Source organism: Vicugna pacos, unplaced genomic scaffold (genome assembly GCF_048564905.1).
Source record: "Vicugna pacos unplaced genomic scaffold, VicPac4 scaffold_20, whole genome shotgun sequence".
NCBI lineage: Eukaryota > Metazoa > Chordata > Mammalia > Artiodactyla > Camelidae > Vicugna > Vicugna pacos.
The window spans coordinates 77,271,770-77,290,107 of NW_027328741.1; the positions used below are offsets into that span (position 1 = coordinate 77,271,770).

The following is an 18,338-nucleotide window of genomic DNA, read 5'->3' on the forward strand; positions in this document are numbered from 1 at the left end:
TAGACTGGGATTTCAAAATTGTAGAATAGATAAACAAGATAACATTGTATAGCACAGGGAAATATACAGAAAATGTTATGATAAATCACAGAGAAAAAAATGTGACAATGAGTGTGTATATGTCCATGAATGACTGAAAAATTGTGCTGAAAACTGGAATTTGACACAACACTGTAAAATGATTATGAATCAATAAAAAATGTAAAAAAAAATAATAATAATTAAAAAAAGACTTTGGTCACCATATTCATAGCTAATACTTAGGTAGAGTTTTTCACATGCCTGCGGTTAATGTTCCAATTGTTTTCACAATTAGTAACTAATTGACTCATCACAATGGTCCTATAAATTGCTATTATTATCCTCCCATTATATGGGTGAGGAGATTGAAGCCCCTAGAGGTTAAGAAATTTCCACAAGTCCTCACAGCTAGCATCGGAGCTGGGATCCAGATGCAGGAGTGTGGCTCCAGGGGGGGCTTGTAAACACTCCCTCTGCTCTCCCCTGCAGGTGCAAGCCAGCCACCCGCTGTTACTGTAAATAACATGATGTGGTTCACTTAGTCCTGAAATTCACATTCTTTGTAGCTTTCTGTCTGGGGCAGTCATCAGGAGCAGCCAGGGACACTGAGTACATGCTTCTGGACTATGACCAAGAAGGTAGATGGAAGGAAAACAGTTTAAAAATGGGATCTTTAATGTGCATTCTTCAATGGGCAGGAAAAAACCTGCCAAGTGAGGAACTGAAACCCTATCAGCCACGTGCAAATTATGCTTCAGACACCCCCGCTGCCCTTGGGTCCACACAGTCAGAACTACAGGGGATCAGGGACATGAAACTTATGTAAATGCAGGGAGTAGGAATACCTGCCATTTTAAGATCTCAAGGAGTATGAAAAGCATGTGAAGCTTTCATCAGCAGAGACCTGCTGTCACTTCCACTGTTTCCCTCAGGGCATGTCCACAGCTTCACTGGTTTTATTCAGAATGAAGACGATAGCTAGCACCTGCTGACCCCTGAATCAGTGATAGGTTCTCCCTTGAAAGGAAGCATATCCCCTTCATGGGTTACAACTAGTTCATAACCTAAGTAATTCTACAGATGTAGAAGGGATACTTTCATTGGTTCTGCTATCACAGACTTCCCTCCAAAATATCATGCCACCAGTTACCCCATTTTCACCCATTAAAATATACTTAACAGGCTTCCTTCTTTAGTGCAGTTTTAGGTTTACAGAAAAATTCACAGAAAGTGGAGTTCCCATATATTCCCTATGCCCTGCACACAGCTGCTCCTGCTGTCAGCATGTTACATTACTGGATGCACTCATTCTTTTTGACATCTTTCATTCCTCCTCCCCTAAAATTTAACATGCCTGATATTCACGTCTCATGGCATTTACGTGCGATTTATATCACTTCTCACGTTTATGTGAGGTTTACAACACATGCATGTTTTCTGTTTAAGCTGGGTTGGGGGCAAGTTTTCTGTGTAAAAATACGATCATTAGTGAGTCTTATGCTGCTGGGTTTTTGGGTTGTCAGGTCCTGTTGACCATTGCTTCAGTTATTGGGATCATTGTCTAAGGACTTTCAGTGTTCATTGTATTTTCTGCAAAACTTCCCAAGAACCTGAATGGAACAGACCCAATCCAAAAGTACCTGACTGTGCAGGTGGGCCACACCCATCACTGCTTCCCTCATCAGTTTTATCATCATGGTGACCCTGAACGCCATATATGAGAAAGTGGCAATCATGATGACTGACTCTGGTAAGGTCCTCCTGCAGCTGAGATAATTTCTACACTAGTTTTAGAACCAGGTCAAAACAGAGACTATCTTTTAAGCACTTCAATTGCAGTACATTACAGTCTTTAGTTAACTTCAAGTGTAAACGTATTATCTCTAGCCTATGTGAGAAGTGAATTAGCTCCATTTTTGCATTAGTAAAAGGGACAAAGGAAGCTTTAGAATGTCCAAACTCTGTGTAAATATGTCAGTGCTTAATAATAATTTCAATTACATTAGATAATGTACCCTATTGTTGAAAGTAAATAGTCTCTGTATTGCAAATAAGTGGAAGAGGGTCGTGGTTCCAGTGGCAGATTTGCTTGCGCGTTACGGAGAGGACAATTCATCACACTGTTATGTGTCTTCCCCCCATGCTGTTCCCGTTAGTGTAGCTCTATTCTCATCAGCTGCGACTTCTATAATAAATGTTTCTTCTCTCTGGCTTGTATCCCACCCAGCGGCTTAGCGGCCTAAGTTAAGTGCTTCCCACACGTTGCATGTGGCTGGGTGGTTCTCCCAGTGGTCTGCTCAGTTGTCATCTTCTGAAAATACTAAGACCAATTCAAATTCTGAACTAGAAGGATGACCCGTTTTATGTTCCCCAAATGCTTCTAGCAAGTTGCCCCGTGTTTTGTTTGTCTTCTTCAATAGTCCTACCTTACTGCCGTTCAGGGAGACAAGAGAATATTATTTAGCAGGATGTTTAGAAGTAGCTTTCTTTCAAATTACACCTGACAAAGGAAATTTCTTGCCCATTAGATACTTTTGTGCTTATAAATTTTAAGGAACGGGTGACTTTTTTTTTTGCCTTGTGGGATATTTCGTTCTTAGTGGGAGAAACTCTTACAACAGTGTGTACAGTTGGAATTAACATAGTGGATATGTTAAGAAATTCAAAAGAGCTGATATGAAAACAGTGTGAATTGTGTGTGTATATATATATATATATATATATATATACATATTTAGCGTGTTAACTCATGTGTCCGTGGCTTTGATTAGGGTCTCAAAGCCGTTCACAATTTTGCAGACTTAACTTTTCTTTATTCTAGCTGCAGAGCTCCCAAGGACCAGACTGACTATGAGAACAACCCAGCCATGAAGGTGTTCTTGTTCCACTTTGTCAACTACTACTCCTCGTGTTTCTACAACACATTCTTTAAGGGCAGATTTGTGACTTATCTGTGAGATCTGGTGTATTGGCTGTAAAAATACAGAAATAAAGAGGTGTGAATACAGCTTTGTGTTCTGACAGTCTAACCTGTTTCAGGTTTTCTCTTAGTTGCCCAATGAAGAGTGTCTTTACTCTCTGTTCCTTAGATATTTTAGGCATAAAATAATGACTTTATTTCATGTTAGAGCTATCCAAAATTTAAATGAGATTTTCTTTCTAATATTCCAGTGTGACTCAAGTGGCTGTCTCCTTGAACTGATGACACAGCTGACAATAATCATGGGAGGACAGTCCATCTGGAATAACATACAAGAGGTGTTACTTCCGTGAGTACTCAGTCATGTGATCTTGGGGTGAGAACGGCCCACCCACCCACGTCATTTTCCTGCGTGGCCATCTCTAGAACAGGGGAGACTCTCTGCTTATTAAAGCTCTCCAGATAAGATGATCCAGCCAACATTATAAATGTACCTGCTGTTTAATAATTATGTTTAAATACCTTCCTTTTTATGTTTAACATAAATCCTCAAGTGCTATAGTCTCTGCTTATTAGCACAGCACTGGGGACTGACTGATCAGAGCCCTTTTTGGGGCCATGAACTAAGTTTTCCTACAACTTCCTGCAAAATTCTCCTCCTTTTATATATGCATTTAAAAATCCATAACAGGAATTTGTTGAGTGCCTAGTATGTGCTAGTCACTGTATTAAATGTTGTACATATATGTATGTGTGCATGTGTGTGTGTGTACAATTTAATCACCCAAACAATCCTTATTCTTATCTTCCTTTTGCAAATGAAGATCCTGTGGCTTAAAGAGGGTAACTGATTTGCCCAAGCTCTCATTGCCAATAAGAGACCACTGTGGGACTCAGATGTAAGACCCTATCTCTCTGAATCCAGGTTCTTCTAAGAACAGAGACTCTCTTAGGGTCCTAAGGCACAGGGTTACATAATGTTTTAAGAGACACTGTCTAAAATAATAACAACAGAGGTTTTGACTTACTGTTCTCTTCCTAAAAATGAGAAAAGCAGATGTTAGCAAAGGTCACACTGTCCTTTTGATTTTCACATAAGACCAATCCCACATCAAAGTGGACAGTCCAGTGTTATCTGCAATTTCTGAACATTTCAAAGAGCTTACTGTATTCGCTTTCTGTTGCTGTTGTAACTAGTATCCCCAAACATCATGGTAGTAGGAAGAAAAAAGAAAAAGTCTCCACTAAACAACACAAATTTAACCTTGTAGGGTTCTTGAACGCAGAAGCCTGATGAAGTCAAAGTGTTGACACGGCTGTTTCTGAAGGCCTCAGGGGAAAATGTATCTTTGACTTTTCTGTCTTCCAGAGGCCACCTGCGTCTCTTGGCCTGTGACCTCTTTTCTCTGTCTCAAGGTCAGCATGGTTGTGTGCCTCTGACTCTGAACCTGTGGTCAGATCTCCTCTCCTCTCTCCCCTCTTCTGCCTCCTTCTTCCTCCTTTAACGACCCTGGTGATTACACTGAGCCCAAATCTATAATCCAGCTGGTCTCTCTTAGAGTCGACTGGTTAGCAACCTTAACCACATCTGCAACCATAGGCCCCTTTGCCAGGGAATCTGACATCTTCCTATGTTCTGTGGATGAGGACATAGACATATTGGCGGGGAACATTTTTCTGCCTACCACACTAACCTTTTTAAGATAATTTCTGGCTTTGAGTATCTGTTTTCATGAAACTGTTGATCTCTCTTCTGTCTTGCCTTCCACACCAGCATTATGCTCCTGGCCAACCTAACTGCAGAGCTCGTCCCTCTCTGTGGTGTCCCCCAAAACCACTTACACAAGCAGGTGTTATTGTTGTTTGTAGCATGGGGGAGAAACTCAAACAACTTGAATTTTGAAATAAAAAACCTCCATCATTTTAAAATCTTCCATGCCACTATAAAATTTTATTTTTTTAACTTTGTTTTTTAATTTTTAAACTATTTTAAACTTTGTAACTTTTTTTAAACTGTACTTTTTTTCTTATCATCCTTCATTGTAGGCTCCAGAAACCTGGTATTCTGCCCACCGCATCCAAGTTTCCTTTCATTGTTTCTCCTCCCTTTCTTAACCTTCCTTCTCTCTCCCTTATTACCAAGTTTCTGTCCATTCTCTTTATAGGGCAGTTAAATTATTTTTTCTTTCTTTCTTTCTGTTTTTGCAGAGTGAACACATTTTCGTGTCAGTGTGTCCTTCCACATTTCTTCACAAGGGCTTCATCTTTCAGCTTCAGTGTGGATTCCTGGCGTCTGTCTCGAAACAAAGGCATTTCCCTTGTCCCCCAGCTCACCACGCCCCTCAAAAAAATGATTCTGATCTCCGCTGTGAAATGAAACTTTTTTTTCCCTACTGTGCAGTAGACAACCCTTAACCTGAGCTCACAGTCAGATATTTCCAGAGGAGTAAAAGTAGGTCATGTGCAAATAATACTACTTTTCTCTGTGAAAAGTAATAGATCAGATAGAGGAAACACTTAACTCAGATTACTCAAAATAATTTCCTGAAGGAAATAAGTAAATTATTTAATACTAAATTTTGTTGAATCTGGTAATCCGTGAGCTATTTTTACCAATCAAGAAGGATATATTTCCAAAACTGTTACTTAGCAATTTATGTGAAATGAAACTTGCTCACATGAACTAGTTTAAAATAAAGGATGCATTATAGTATCTGTGGTCTGTTTATACCTTCGCTTAAGTAAGCACATTGTTCTAGGTTCCAGTGAGCTGAACTTTGCCTCCATGTATTTCTACTATGGGCTAAAATATTTAGGGAATTTATTTTGAATTATGTTTCCCTTTTTTGAAAACCAGGAATTCTGAATTGTAGCCAAGTTCGAGGGTGGCTTGTTGTTTCCTCACTGCCTCTTCTCTTTGTATAAGTGCAGTTTCCTTCTTAATTTTTCATATAAAATCCTAACAAACCAAAGATCTATCAATTACTCTTGCTGCACCAAAACTATACCCATCCTCAAAAATACATAGGAAAGGAAAAGAAAACTTACCAAAATTAGCGACTATTTTCATGCTTTTTAAATATGTCTAAAGGAACATAATGAAATGAATTTCACCATATCTCACCTGCCTCCGCCCCCCCATCCCATGTAGGGTTCTTGAGTAGGATTCTGGGAGCAAATTAAGGACAGTGATGCCGTGATCCAGGCTCCCTCTGGGGTCTCCCCAGCACTTGGATCGGCACCTGGTATAAAGTAGGTCTCAGTCCGAGCCAGCTGAGTGAGTGAATGACTCACAGGCATCGAATGCGTAACATCAGTGAATTAACAGCATTCTTTGTAGGACTCAGACAATAAGCTGAGTGCCCTGTGGCCTTCCCAGCCTCACATACTATTTTGATGTTGGGGTCATTTCTGGGAATGTTATTCTGTACTGGACAAAAGGCTAGTACAATTCCAGGGTTAAGCAACTTTCCTAGGGAAATTTTATGATAAAATATAAAGAAAAATAGTTAAATGCCCAAAATGACATAGCATAGTCCTTTGGTGTTTAGATAATGTATTGCTGTAATTTTCTTACTTTATATGTTTCTACATTTTCCACTGTGTGTATGCACTACTATATAATAAGAAAAAGCAAATGTTTAAAAGAGAAAATTTCTCTTCTCCAGATATGATTTGGTTAGAGGATGAGTCAGATACATATAATAAGAGAATCTTAAATACATGCGTCCATAATTCACTCTTTAAATTCAGGAACAGGAAACTCAGGAATGAAATAGTTTAAGAGAATCAAAGATACTTGTATTCAAGATTAGCAAGTAGGAGTGTCCTCAACAGAAATGGTGATAATCTATAATGCAGGGATTAAATGTGATAATGAAGGTACAAAGACAACATGAAGTAGAAAATGCCACGTGGCAAGCACAGAGTAAAGGGCAATATACTATGATTATGCCAATATGTGTGGTCAATTCCCAAGCAAATGATTGTGTAACCCCTGCTAGAGGGAGAAAGCTTCCAGCCTTGGCAGGAGAGGGGGGAGGATCCAGTGTCTGTATTTTTTAAAATGTCTACAGTTGCTTCTCATGTGCAAATTGATATCCCTGCACAAGAACCTTAAACCAACAGAAAGCCCAAAAGACCGTGGACAATGATGGGTAGACGACAGCCCAAGCTTTTCTGCCACAGATGAGTGATTCCACTCAGGAACACTGAGCAAGAGGCTCAGAGTCTTAGCTAAGGACAAGCAAGTCGGGACTTCTAATATGACCTAATGCCATCGACGGGGGAGGGCAGTTCAGCACAAGAAGGGAGCGCCAGGTGAGTTAACATGGACGTTTCATTCTGGATCCAAACCGTGATGGATTTGGGTCCCAGAGGGTAAAAGCCCTTCTTCCCTGGGGCATGGACCGGATTCCACAAGTGGCTGAGACAGGAAGTATGAGGCAGAGAAAAATTCCCCCAGGAGAATCCAGAGTCTGGGTTCCAGGGAGGGTAATGGACGAGTGCGGTCCCAGCGCCACCCGCACTGCAGGGCTCCGAGGGGCTGTGGAGCTGTGCGCCCCCGGCCGGACCACAGACCTGCCTGCAGCGCTCTGGGCTGCAGCCTGGGGAGTGGCTTCAGCAGCAGGCTGGCCCCGTCATTTTCGTAGGTGCTACAGTGACCCCCACCCCTGTGGCCATGGTGATCCCAAGCCAAGGGTCTAAGTGACTTCAACCTTATTTACAGGTGACCACAGCCGGTTAGCCTGTGCTGCTCAAAAGGAAGACCCCACATGGGGTTTTGCTGTGTCAGGGGGGTTGAAATACCTGGCCTGCTTTGAATTTTTTCATCCTCATAGCAGCCTGGGCAGTGGAAGTTTCATCTCTCAATTTTATTTCAACTTTTTTTGTTGAAACTATAGTTGGTTTACAATATTGTGTCAATTCTTGTTTAATTCTTGGACTATATATATATATTCCTTGTCATATACTTTTCCACTAAAGGCTATTAAAAGTTATTGAGTGTAGATCCCTGTGCTATACAGAAGGATCTTGTTGTTTGAAACAAAAATTACTAAACAAAGTAACAAAGTAAGCAGACTAAACCTAGCCATGTATATGACACAGTTGAGTTTATCTCAGGATTTAAATGTGGTTTTGATCTCCAGGATCTCTTTATCAAATTATCATATGTAAAGTGCCTGTGGAACACTTCTCAGAAAAATGTTTTAAAACCATAAGATTTAGAGAATAAAGAAGGAAGATAATTATACTGAAAAGCAGATATCAAAATATAGAAATGGGCATTTGTGATACAGTAATATCTGAAATATTGGAAGAACGTGTTGAATAAGAGGATCCAGTGGTGAGTCTACTAACCGCAACATTCTGCCATAGCAGTGAGTGTAAATCATCTTCTGAGATCTGCAACAATTGCATTTTGAATGTAAATAAAGTTAAATAACAAATAAGCCATGAAGTGTGGATTCAGATTCAGCGGTATCTCGAGTCCATATCCCCAGCATTTCCCAGGGCTCCCTGCTCTTCCCCTAATGTCATTGAAAGAAGTGGGGAAAGATTGTGAAGCGAAGGGCATGTTCCATTGCAAAGAAATCTCGTAGCAGACCTGGGAGCATGGCCAATGAAAGGTTAATGCTGAAATTAGAGGCCGTGGGAAACCAAGCAGAGGCAGCTCTTTACAAGTCACATCATATGCTCTGTGTGTGTCTACGTGTGTATGCATACAGACGTGTGGGCATGTATGATGTATACACCTGCCTTTCGTGTGAAGCCGCCTCACTGTCCAAATTTGAAATCCATCCAAACGTGCAGTGCAGTCAGCCGAAGCTCAGCCAGATGCTAAGTTGTCTGTTGTTGCTCTGTCTCTTCTGCTGAACTCCACGAGTAAACCACGTGCCACCTGTTGCTTTCAGAGACAACAGCTCTGTAGGCTACAGGTCCATGCCTTGTTTCACTGCCAACTCTGATTTCCTTTCAGGACAAATTGCCATTTGAAAAAGGGGGAAGCATTCAGTTGGCCCACAAGCCTCTGAGTGAGGAAAAAACATAACGTTAGAGACAGCTCTGTGGGACAGCATCCAGAAGGGGGCAGAGCATTGGGCTGCGAGTCGAGGCTGTGTTTCTTTCAAGCTCTGCACTGAATTTGAGGTGGCATGTCACTTCTTTGGCCCTTGATTTGTTCAGCTTATATTAGGGTCTTGGACCTGTTCTATCCAAATTAGAGTATCACTTTTTTGCTCGGTGACCCTCCAGGGCTCCGCAATTCCTTCAAAGGGAAAAATGCCCACATCCTCACGGCAGCCTCTAAGGCTCCACCCCCAAAACCACCACTTATTTCCTATTCACTGTGGCCCACACCAGTCTCCATGCTGTCTGTCCAGCGTGAGGGACCTCCAGGCCTGTGATCACTGTTTCCTCTGCCCATTCTCTGCAAACCCCTTTGCTCCCGTCTTTGCCTTATTCAAAGGTCACTGCCCCATCCCCACTCCTCCCTAGCACACATTCTTCACTCTCCTTTATTTTCCTCCACAGCACTTATCACCAGCTCACAGAACCTGTATTTCTTTCTTTTACTTATTTTCTCTGACGATTTTCAGACTGGAAAGGCCATGGTGGATAATAGCAGAAAAGTGGGGGTAAAAAAGACAAATGAGGGAAGGCATCTTCTAAAAGCTAAAATGCCCACCTGAAAAGGAGGTAGGAGATAAAGTAGTAGTAGTCGTTACAATTTTGGTAAACCCAAGGCACGTAGTCAGGACTAGTTTTCACAATATTTGAGGGTAGGGAGGCAGCAATAAAAAGAAATTTATCCTGAAAACAAGAAATTAAATTCTTGGGAAGATGATGTGTTCAGCTTGAGATATCAGTAATACTTTTATGACCTTGGTCTGATAATATCCTGCCTTATAATTTGATCTGTTTGACAGCTGGATCATGAATCTAATGATGCCACAATTTCGGGAGCAGAACAGACCAACCCACGATGGGAACGGGAAAACCATCTGTATCCCATGAGCAAACTGGGGTTATTTTATGAATACCCTGAAATGAGTAAGTCATCAGTGGAGATTTCTGTGCTGTCGGTTATACTAGAGTATGCTTTGGGTCTCAGAAGCATCGGTTACCAAGCCAAACAATGTCCTAGCATACCGAAACGGAGCCCGCTTTTTTCCATTAGATGCAATTATGCAGTCAGGCTTTCAAATAGGGTGCCTGTGTATATCTTTGTCAATATTTATGTTGTACAAAGCTGAAGATTTACTGCCAAGGAATGAAATGGAATACTTATTCAGATATGTCTCCACCATTGATTCTCAGATCCTTCTGGTCATGTCGTCTAAGGATGAACTCAGAACCGTTACTAGATGTGACTCAGCTCAGGCTGTAGCCCGTGTGGCACAGCTGTTGGCTGATATCCTTCTAAACAGAGTCATGTGAGCCAGTCAGCCTGTACAGAAAGCCCGCAAGCGCATCCTGCCTCATTGCAGCAAGGTGCACAGGGTCACCCCTTCCACATCTCACACCTGCCTTTGATATTGTTCCTATTTCTTCTGGCTGATGGTTTCTGCCTGGTTCCTTGAGTGACCTCATGACACATCACTGGCTTGAATTCAGGATGAATTTGCTGATCTGGAGTATTGGTAGAACACAGATCCCCTCCTTCTCCAATGTCTTTGTCCATTTCCGTACATTTGCTTGGGCTCTGTTCCTCTTGGTTGAACTTGGTTTTGAGCTCTCAGTTGCCTTTAAATTGTTGCATCTCAAAATAGATTTCCATAGGAAACGTTATCTTTTCTATTATGCATGGTGCACTTTTATCTACTAGAAGGCTGTTGATGTGCACGTTTTGTATCTGAAACCTTTCAGCTCACCACTGCCTTGAAGTAGTTTTTTTTTTTTAAACTTAGGAGACAGGAAAGGATTTTTGTCAATAGGCTTTGCATTTATGCATGCAAGTTCTTGTCTGCAAAGGCACCCTTTGTGCTTCCTGTTTATAAGTCTACAGATGGAGTTTTCTTTTTCCTAAATTACATTCTATATATAAAATAATTGCTTTTAAAAATATACATTATACATAGAAATGCATCTGGTTCCCTCGGTGAATGAAAGGTCATATTGTGGCATCTTCAGTCAGCTATGCTTTGTGGCCTGGTGTCTGATTTGAGTTTCATCTTTGATTTTGCTGTGTTTAGTGACCAGGTTCCATGAAGGGTGCAGCTGCTGTCCCTGGTATAGAAATTATGTTCGTTTATTCTTCTTATTTTCAAAAGGACTTTAAGCCAATGACCTGTTATTCCAAAATGAGTCATAATGGTAAATATGTCTTATTGGGGGTATTATCAGCATTAATAATAACAACAACATTCTGGGGGCAGCATATCATTAGGTATTTTAACACACACAAAAAAAGCCTTGGAAAAAAGTTATTGTTCTAATTAAGTCAAATAAATGTCATGAAAGGAAAAATTGTACGCTTTTGGGAGAAATTGATAGGGCTTTTAGAACTTTATAGTCTCATTAAAATACCAATTAAATAATTCAGCCTAACTCTACCCTACATAACAGGATGGAGTAACAGCTATTCTAGAGAGATTTTTCAGATTTATTCGTTTTCCTATTATCTAAATAATCCCTGACGAATTAGAAGATTCAATCCATTTCTGAGAGTAGGAAGTCTGTTATTCTGTATTCAATGCTGGAGTGAAACTTATTTTGTGTTCTTTTCATTCATGGGAGATAGAATTTCCAAGTGCTTTTTGAATTATTTTTGTTCCTCTAAAATAAATTGCCTTTGGTGGTGATCTCCTGACCTCAGTTTCCTCCACCCAGTTTTCCCCATGATCATTAATGACACTCCACCTGCCTTTTAGTTATGCCTCTTAGCTGCTGAAGGGGAACAGCTACTGATAGATGACCCTGGAGCCCTCCACCCGTGCTTCGTTAGGCCTTGCACGCAGCCACCAACCCTAGTCTCCTTCGCCTGAATTACCTTTCTCTGCTTTTCTGCCTGGAAGGACTCTTGCCAAGCCTTGACAGGGACCCCTCCACTTTTTAGAGATTATCTGCTCTCCTGTCTAGGCATGAATTGTACTTGATTCTTGTCTTGATGGTGCATGATCGTGTCCATGTCCATTGTGCTCCCCGACTGTAGTGATCCTGTCGGAGGCAGTAGTCAGACTTTTCATCTTCCCGTCCATGTCTGGAGCACCACAGCCTGGACCCTGGTTCTCCTACGTGTTTAAGTGACTTGAGCTTGGAGTTTCAACACACTCACATACAACTATTAGATGAGGTGGCGGTAACATTGCCCCCAATGCCCCCACAAGGTTCTATATGGCAAATGGTTTTTTCTGGGTGAAATTTCTCTTCTATTTGTTTTCATGAATTCCCCACTGTCCTTTGAGATTATTAGAGTAACCCTGAGTTGTTAACCACAATATCTCTCCCCCCACCAGTGAATGATCCTGCTGCCTGAGAACTCAGACATGGGACATAAGAGAAATAATCTATCAGTCTTAAAATCTGGAAGCCATAAGATACCGTTTTGTACTTAGAGCACCCACAGCACAAACACCAGTCTCTCAAGAATTTGACGCTGCCTTCCCAGAGGGCGGGTGCCATAAGTGGAATGCTGTGAGGGATGAAGTGAGAGCTCTGCATCTCTGGTACTGCCTTTTCCACCCTTGCTGTGTTAACTTGATCTTCCCTTCATATATTATGTTCTCCATTTAATTTACTGCATTTAATATCAGTTGTTCTTCAACATCTCCTTGCACCCGCCCCCTCCTTTCCCTATCTCTCCAGTGCTCTCCCACCCACTCCTCTCCTGCGCTCTCCAGGAACAGGCCTGTCTCCCCCACGCCCTCACCTCTGTTCTGACTGCCCACCACCTGCACTGACATTTCCTTAACTCCGCAGAATAAACTTTCCAAAATGGCAGCTGAGTAACTGGGGGCGATTTTAGACCTCTCATCTCTTTACTGATTCATTCATTTATCCAACCAACAAACATTGAGTACTGCTATGCCAAACACTGCATCAACTGCTGGGGAGACCAAGACAGGTAAGACTTGGTGTCTGCACTTCCCAGGCCAGGCGAGGCATGGCAAGTAGTTAATGGATTGCTAAGCAGGTGAACACAAATTGGACTTCCTAGAGCTGGAAATATTTGAACTGAATCTTGAAAGGTGAAAGGAAGTTAGCTCTCAATTTTGTGGTAGAGGGAGTGGACACTTCATGCAGAGAGGTAGAGACATATATGTGTACACAGCATGAAGTGGCTTGGCCAGACTGAAGAACAACAAGTAGAGCTAGAACAAAGGATCCATAGGTGGGAATATCAGGTGCACAAGGCCTCTGTCACGATGGGCCTTGTGTGCTTAGACTTCAATATATCCTTAAGGAAGCAGGGATATATTGGAATATTTGTAAGAGAATTGCATAATGTTTGTGTTGCAGAATATCTGGTTATTCTGGCAGCAGAATGGAAGATACTATTTTTGGGGGGAGGCCCATATTTTGGGGGAAAGGATATTTCGGGGACCAACCCAGGTAACCCAGTCAACAATTGGCACATGCCTGCAGAGAGGCCGTGGGCAGAAGGAGAGAGACATGGGCGGCATAAGTGGTGACTGCTGCAGTGGGGACTGCAGGACCGGGGCGGCGGGCCGCAGAGCTGCTGAGTTGACTTTCAGTGACCCATCCAGAGAGCAGATCTGCAGGGGGAGTGTAAGGGGAGGAGCTGGTTTCGAGGAGATGGTTCTGTGTGTGACATTTGGAGTGTGAAGTGTCTATGGGACATCTAAGGGGTGATGTCCATTGTTAAGCTGGTTTCACCAGTCAGGAGCTCAGAGGAGCTGTGGGTGAGGCTGTGGGGGCGATTCAGTCCTGCCAGGTGGAGGACTGAAGACGAGGCCTTGGGGAAAAGGGCCATGTACATGGCAAATGGGAGAAGAGAGGTCCACCAAGAGAAAGAAGAATAGCAGTGCAGTTGAGAGAAAACGAGTTGAGGCAACACAGAGAAGGCTGTAACCTGGCTTAAGAGGGATTTGAACACTGAATAAAAGGAGCGTAGTGAGAAAGGGGGTTGTGTGGGGCATAAAAGCAAGGGCTAAAGCCCACCTCTAATTGTCTAAACTGAGGAAAAGGCGGAGGAGGACTACACTTAGGTAGCTTTTAAAAAACAGATCTGTGTGTATCTGTGTGTGTGCATATGTGCACACACACTTTTCTGCCTGGGCTTTTAATATTTATTTAATTAAAACAAAAATTAAGGGGGGAAAACATTCCACTGAGAGGAAAATATTTGTCCACGGCAAAAGCTACCTGGTAATCAAATAAACAGGAGCTGAAAATGCCCACTGGTTTGAAACACGCAGCCACAGGCAGTGCAACTCCTTTCTCAGTGCCGCGGTGAGGGCCGTGGGGGATGCAGGGCTCTGAGCCCTGGAGGAGTCATCAGCGCAGGCACTTCTCCAAGATACTGGACTTTAAAGGGAAGAAGAAAGTATAGAAAGTATCAGAGAGCAATACAGGGCAGTGAGAGAGGGTTGGGCAAGGGTCAGTTTTGTTTTACAGGGGGCGTTTCTGGCCTTGCTGTGTTGCTAGGCCTTTGCTCTTGTTGGTATTTGTTCCAAAAGCTTTTTAGAAAGTTCTTCTCGCTTGACTATCTGAACAGATTAAATCATGTTGGGTTATTTCTAGTGTTTTATTTTTAATTAAAAAATTTTCTGGAATTTATTTTAATGTCAAAAGTGCGGACAATGTACCAGGCCTTCTAATGATTTAGTTAATTACACCAGTACCTGAATCCACTGATTTTAAGTGTCAGTTTTATAATATTACTAAAATCTCTTAAATATCCACATCTATTCTTGAAATGTATTCTATTTCATTCATACTCTCAGTGCACTATTTCTATACTGTTTCCATGACCATAGATTAATATCTCCTACAGTTGGTCCTATTTTTTCCTTTTCCAGAGTGTGCCTAATATTACAAATTCAAACATCTCTCCTCATTATTTTATTTGTATATTTGTGTATATTTCTGGAAGTAATTTAGGATCACCTTTCAGAAATTTTTCTTAAATCCATTCGGGTTTATTAAGTAAATTTGCATTCAGATACTAAATTTATTTTGGAGAAAAAATGTTCTATGTCCCCCAAATTTGAGTCTGCCAACTGAAGAGGATGGTGCATTCTATTGTTCATTCAATCATCATTTTTTTTCTTTTTTAAGTCATTTATCAGAATCATTTTAACATTTTTCATTAATTTATTTCTGAATAGTCTGTGCCTTGGTTGTCATTATAAATGATATCTTTTCTGGGTTTGAACAGGGATGATTGCTAATGAAGTCTTAATTTCTAGTTTCTCTTGAATTAGAAAGGGATCTGACAGTGTGGGGCCCTCTTTCCAATATGGTGACTGTGAGCAGTGCATTTCATTAAGATGTCCACTTGCCAATTTGCCAGTGGCTGCACCTACTCCACATTTTTCTGATACTTACCCGCCCCCTGTAGGCAGACTTGTTCATGTAGGGTTAGGTGGGTTATGGAAACAGATACTGACATCACTGCTGCCACGCTGCTGACCCTGTGGCATCACTAACTCTGGTTCTTTCTCTGTGACTTCCCTGAATATGACATCTCCTTTTAGGCTGGGGACATGAGGCTTCTTTCCAGCACTGTCGGTTTTTCGGCAACACACCCCTGCCTCTCAGGTCAGAAGCAAATGTCAGCTCCTCCTACTCATCCACCCAATCCACGGTCTTGCCGTTCCTGGCCAGAGTGGTCCCTATCCCTTGACTGAGCAGTAACACTAAAGGGACTACAAACTTGCCTTTCATCCACTGTCTTAGTTACATACCTGTGGTAGTTTACTTAAAAGTCTGCCAGTTAGGGTCTAAAAGTCTTTTAGATCTCTGGCCTTATCATTTCTAACTGCTCCCCCACCCCATGGAACAGCTTACCGCAGATCTCTGCTGCCCCATCTGTAGCAATGCCCTGTAAATTACAGACAGAGAGAAAAGAACTTCTAAGCCACCACCATAACTTTGACTTCCTGTGACCACACAGACCATAGAAATATCAAGATAAAAATTCCTGAAGAAGGATATTTTGCTTAGGAAGACACTTTAATTGCATACCTTTCTGTGACTTGTAATAACTTCATAGACTCTCTGAATGTGCTGCACTCACCTTCCCAGACTCAAGGGAGCTTGCTCACTTGCCTATTTTCAGTGCATTTCCTCCAACATTCTCTATGCAGAGCTTTCCCAAAAGTACATTCCTTATTCCTTTTTAAATTCTTATATACAACCACAATATTCTTTTTCTTAATCCTCAATGACAAATCATCTTCCAAGATTGTATTATTTCAACACTGAGAGTGAATAATATGCTTCAAGATTCCCAAGTTTGTTACCAGAAAATAACTATGATTGGCTGAAGATTTTTAAGTATGTTATTCCTACTAAGGGTATATACGTGAAAGAAACAGGTTGTAATGTGTCTTCTTCCGAGAGATTTTATATTTGCCTTTTGTTTGGATTCTTTCACTGTTGAACATTATTATTACCATGAATGTCTTTTCTCTTTGGGATTTAGTTCACCATTTGCCCCTCTCTCTTTACAGGAGTAAAGGAATTGATGCTGTCCTTCCATCCATCCACCACTCCATGTTGTGTGTCCATTCCTTCAACAGGTATTCAGTTTGGGTTCACCACCTTATCTGTGGCCTCTTTCCAGTGGCCAATCTGTTGGCTCTGGAGAACAATATATTGCAAATCAGAGTGGGTATGTGGAAACTTGACTACCCTGTATAGACGCATGGTACCAGAAAAAGCCCAGGACATCGCAGCATGGCAGCCCACCATGCAAGGAACAGCAATTCTGGCTGTGGTGGACCAATGTGAGTAAAAAGTCTTCATGGGTTGAAGACTTTAAAAAGTCCAAACATGCATTGGCATTACTTCCTAAGGAATCCAGTGTTGGGCATTGTTTAATATGAGAGGCAGATGCTAACACTGACATCGCTATAAACAACATATTTGTTGTAAATGTAATTGTTATTATTTTAATATATTTTCTTTATAATTATTATTTATGACTTACAAGAGCTCTTACAGAGGCAGTTGTTAAGAAGCGTGGCCATTATACTGTTGCAGAAGTGTTAATTCAGTAGAAGCATGGTAATAGTATTAATAAGTACTCACTCGTTTGATCCACACATGGCTCTAAAGGTTACCCAGCAGTGCTTGTATAATGGAGATAGAAATCCATCTGTTTAAGTTTTTGCAGAACCTAAAATAAGAGCAGTCATTCCACCGTATTTTACCATATATTCCAGACTCTCAGTTTAAAGTAGGAACTACCTGATGAGGTCATATAAACCCTTTGTGAATCCCCAATCATTCATTACATTCCTGGACCCCTGGGGCAGAGGTTCTTCTAGAAGGTGGTCCCATCTCTCCTCCCCACCCCACTCTTGGCCTTTGCTACCCACTGTTGGTCATTAGCTAAGCAGCCTCATGTCCTGAATGTGTCTGAGCTGTGAGAGAACAGAACTCAGCTGTTTACAAACTGTAGTGACTATGACCAGTTTGAACAGTCTCTCTCCTTCCCTGCCCACACCCCCACAGGGCAACAGGGGGCTCACAACCACAGCGATTCCCATGCCAGCCCATCAGGGAGCCTTCTTCCCTAGAAATGTTCTTACAACCAGGGCTGTTTCCTCCCTTACTTCACTGCCAGTTTCACTCCCAGGTTGCAGTCCCAAACAAAAGGCTATCCCAGTTTGAATTTCTTAATCAAGTCATATTTACGCTAAGTCCCTGGCACTTTCCCATGAGCACTCATAGAAACAGAACAGGACCTGGCAGTGGCTGTGGGCCAGGTTCCTGGGTGAGGGGACTTGCTGGGCCCTTCAGGTTCTGTAGTCTGGCTCGAGCTTAGCTCCCAGCACCGCGTCTTCCCAACTGCATGATTTCGGGCAAGGCTTCAACACTTCAGAGCTTCATTTTATCCCTGCTTCATATTTTAAGACTGTTATGTACCAAAAAGTGTGCTTAGGGAATTCAGTGAGACAATGAATGGATTTCACATAAGATGGTCCTCAGGGAAGGTTAGTTATTTTCATTATGCACCATCGATAAAATTGGCTGCACAGACTTGGCCAGGTATCACAGCTACAGGCACAAGAATTTGACAATGTGTCACTGTGGCTCATAGTCACTATTTTACACAGTAAAACAGCTACATGAGACCACCCAGCTGTCAGCCCACCCGACTCCCCACCCCAAGATCCCTGAATTAATCTGATTTGCTTGCTACCCCTTCTTTTTGGAGAAAGTTGGCAGATCACACACAGTCAATGACTGCTAGGTTATGTCC

The 18,338-nt window shown here is 41.8% G+C and overlaps 1 long non-coding RNA gene across 1 annotated transcript in view; it reads left to right on the forward strand.

Annotated features, from left to right (window-relative positions):
• LOC140694042 (uncharacterized) overlaps positions 1-16,812 on the forward strand; it is a 50,881-nt gene extending 34,069 nt beyond the window's left edge. The window contains exons 3-5 of the long non-coding RNA XR_012069784.1: positions 3,193-3,290; positions 9,871-9,994; positions 16,582-16,812. This is a non-coding gene — a long non-coding RNA (uncharacterized lncRNA). The remainder of the gene's footprint in view (positions 1-3,192; positions 3,291-9,870; positions 9,995-16,581) is intronic.
• The last annotated feature ends 1,526 nt before the right edge of the window (positions 16,813-18,338 follow it).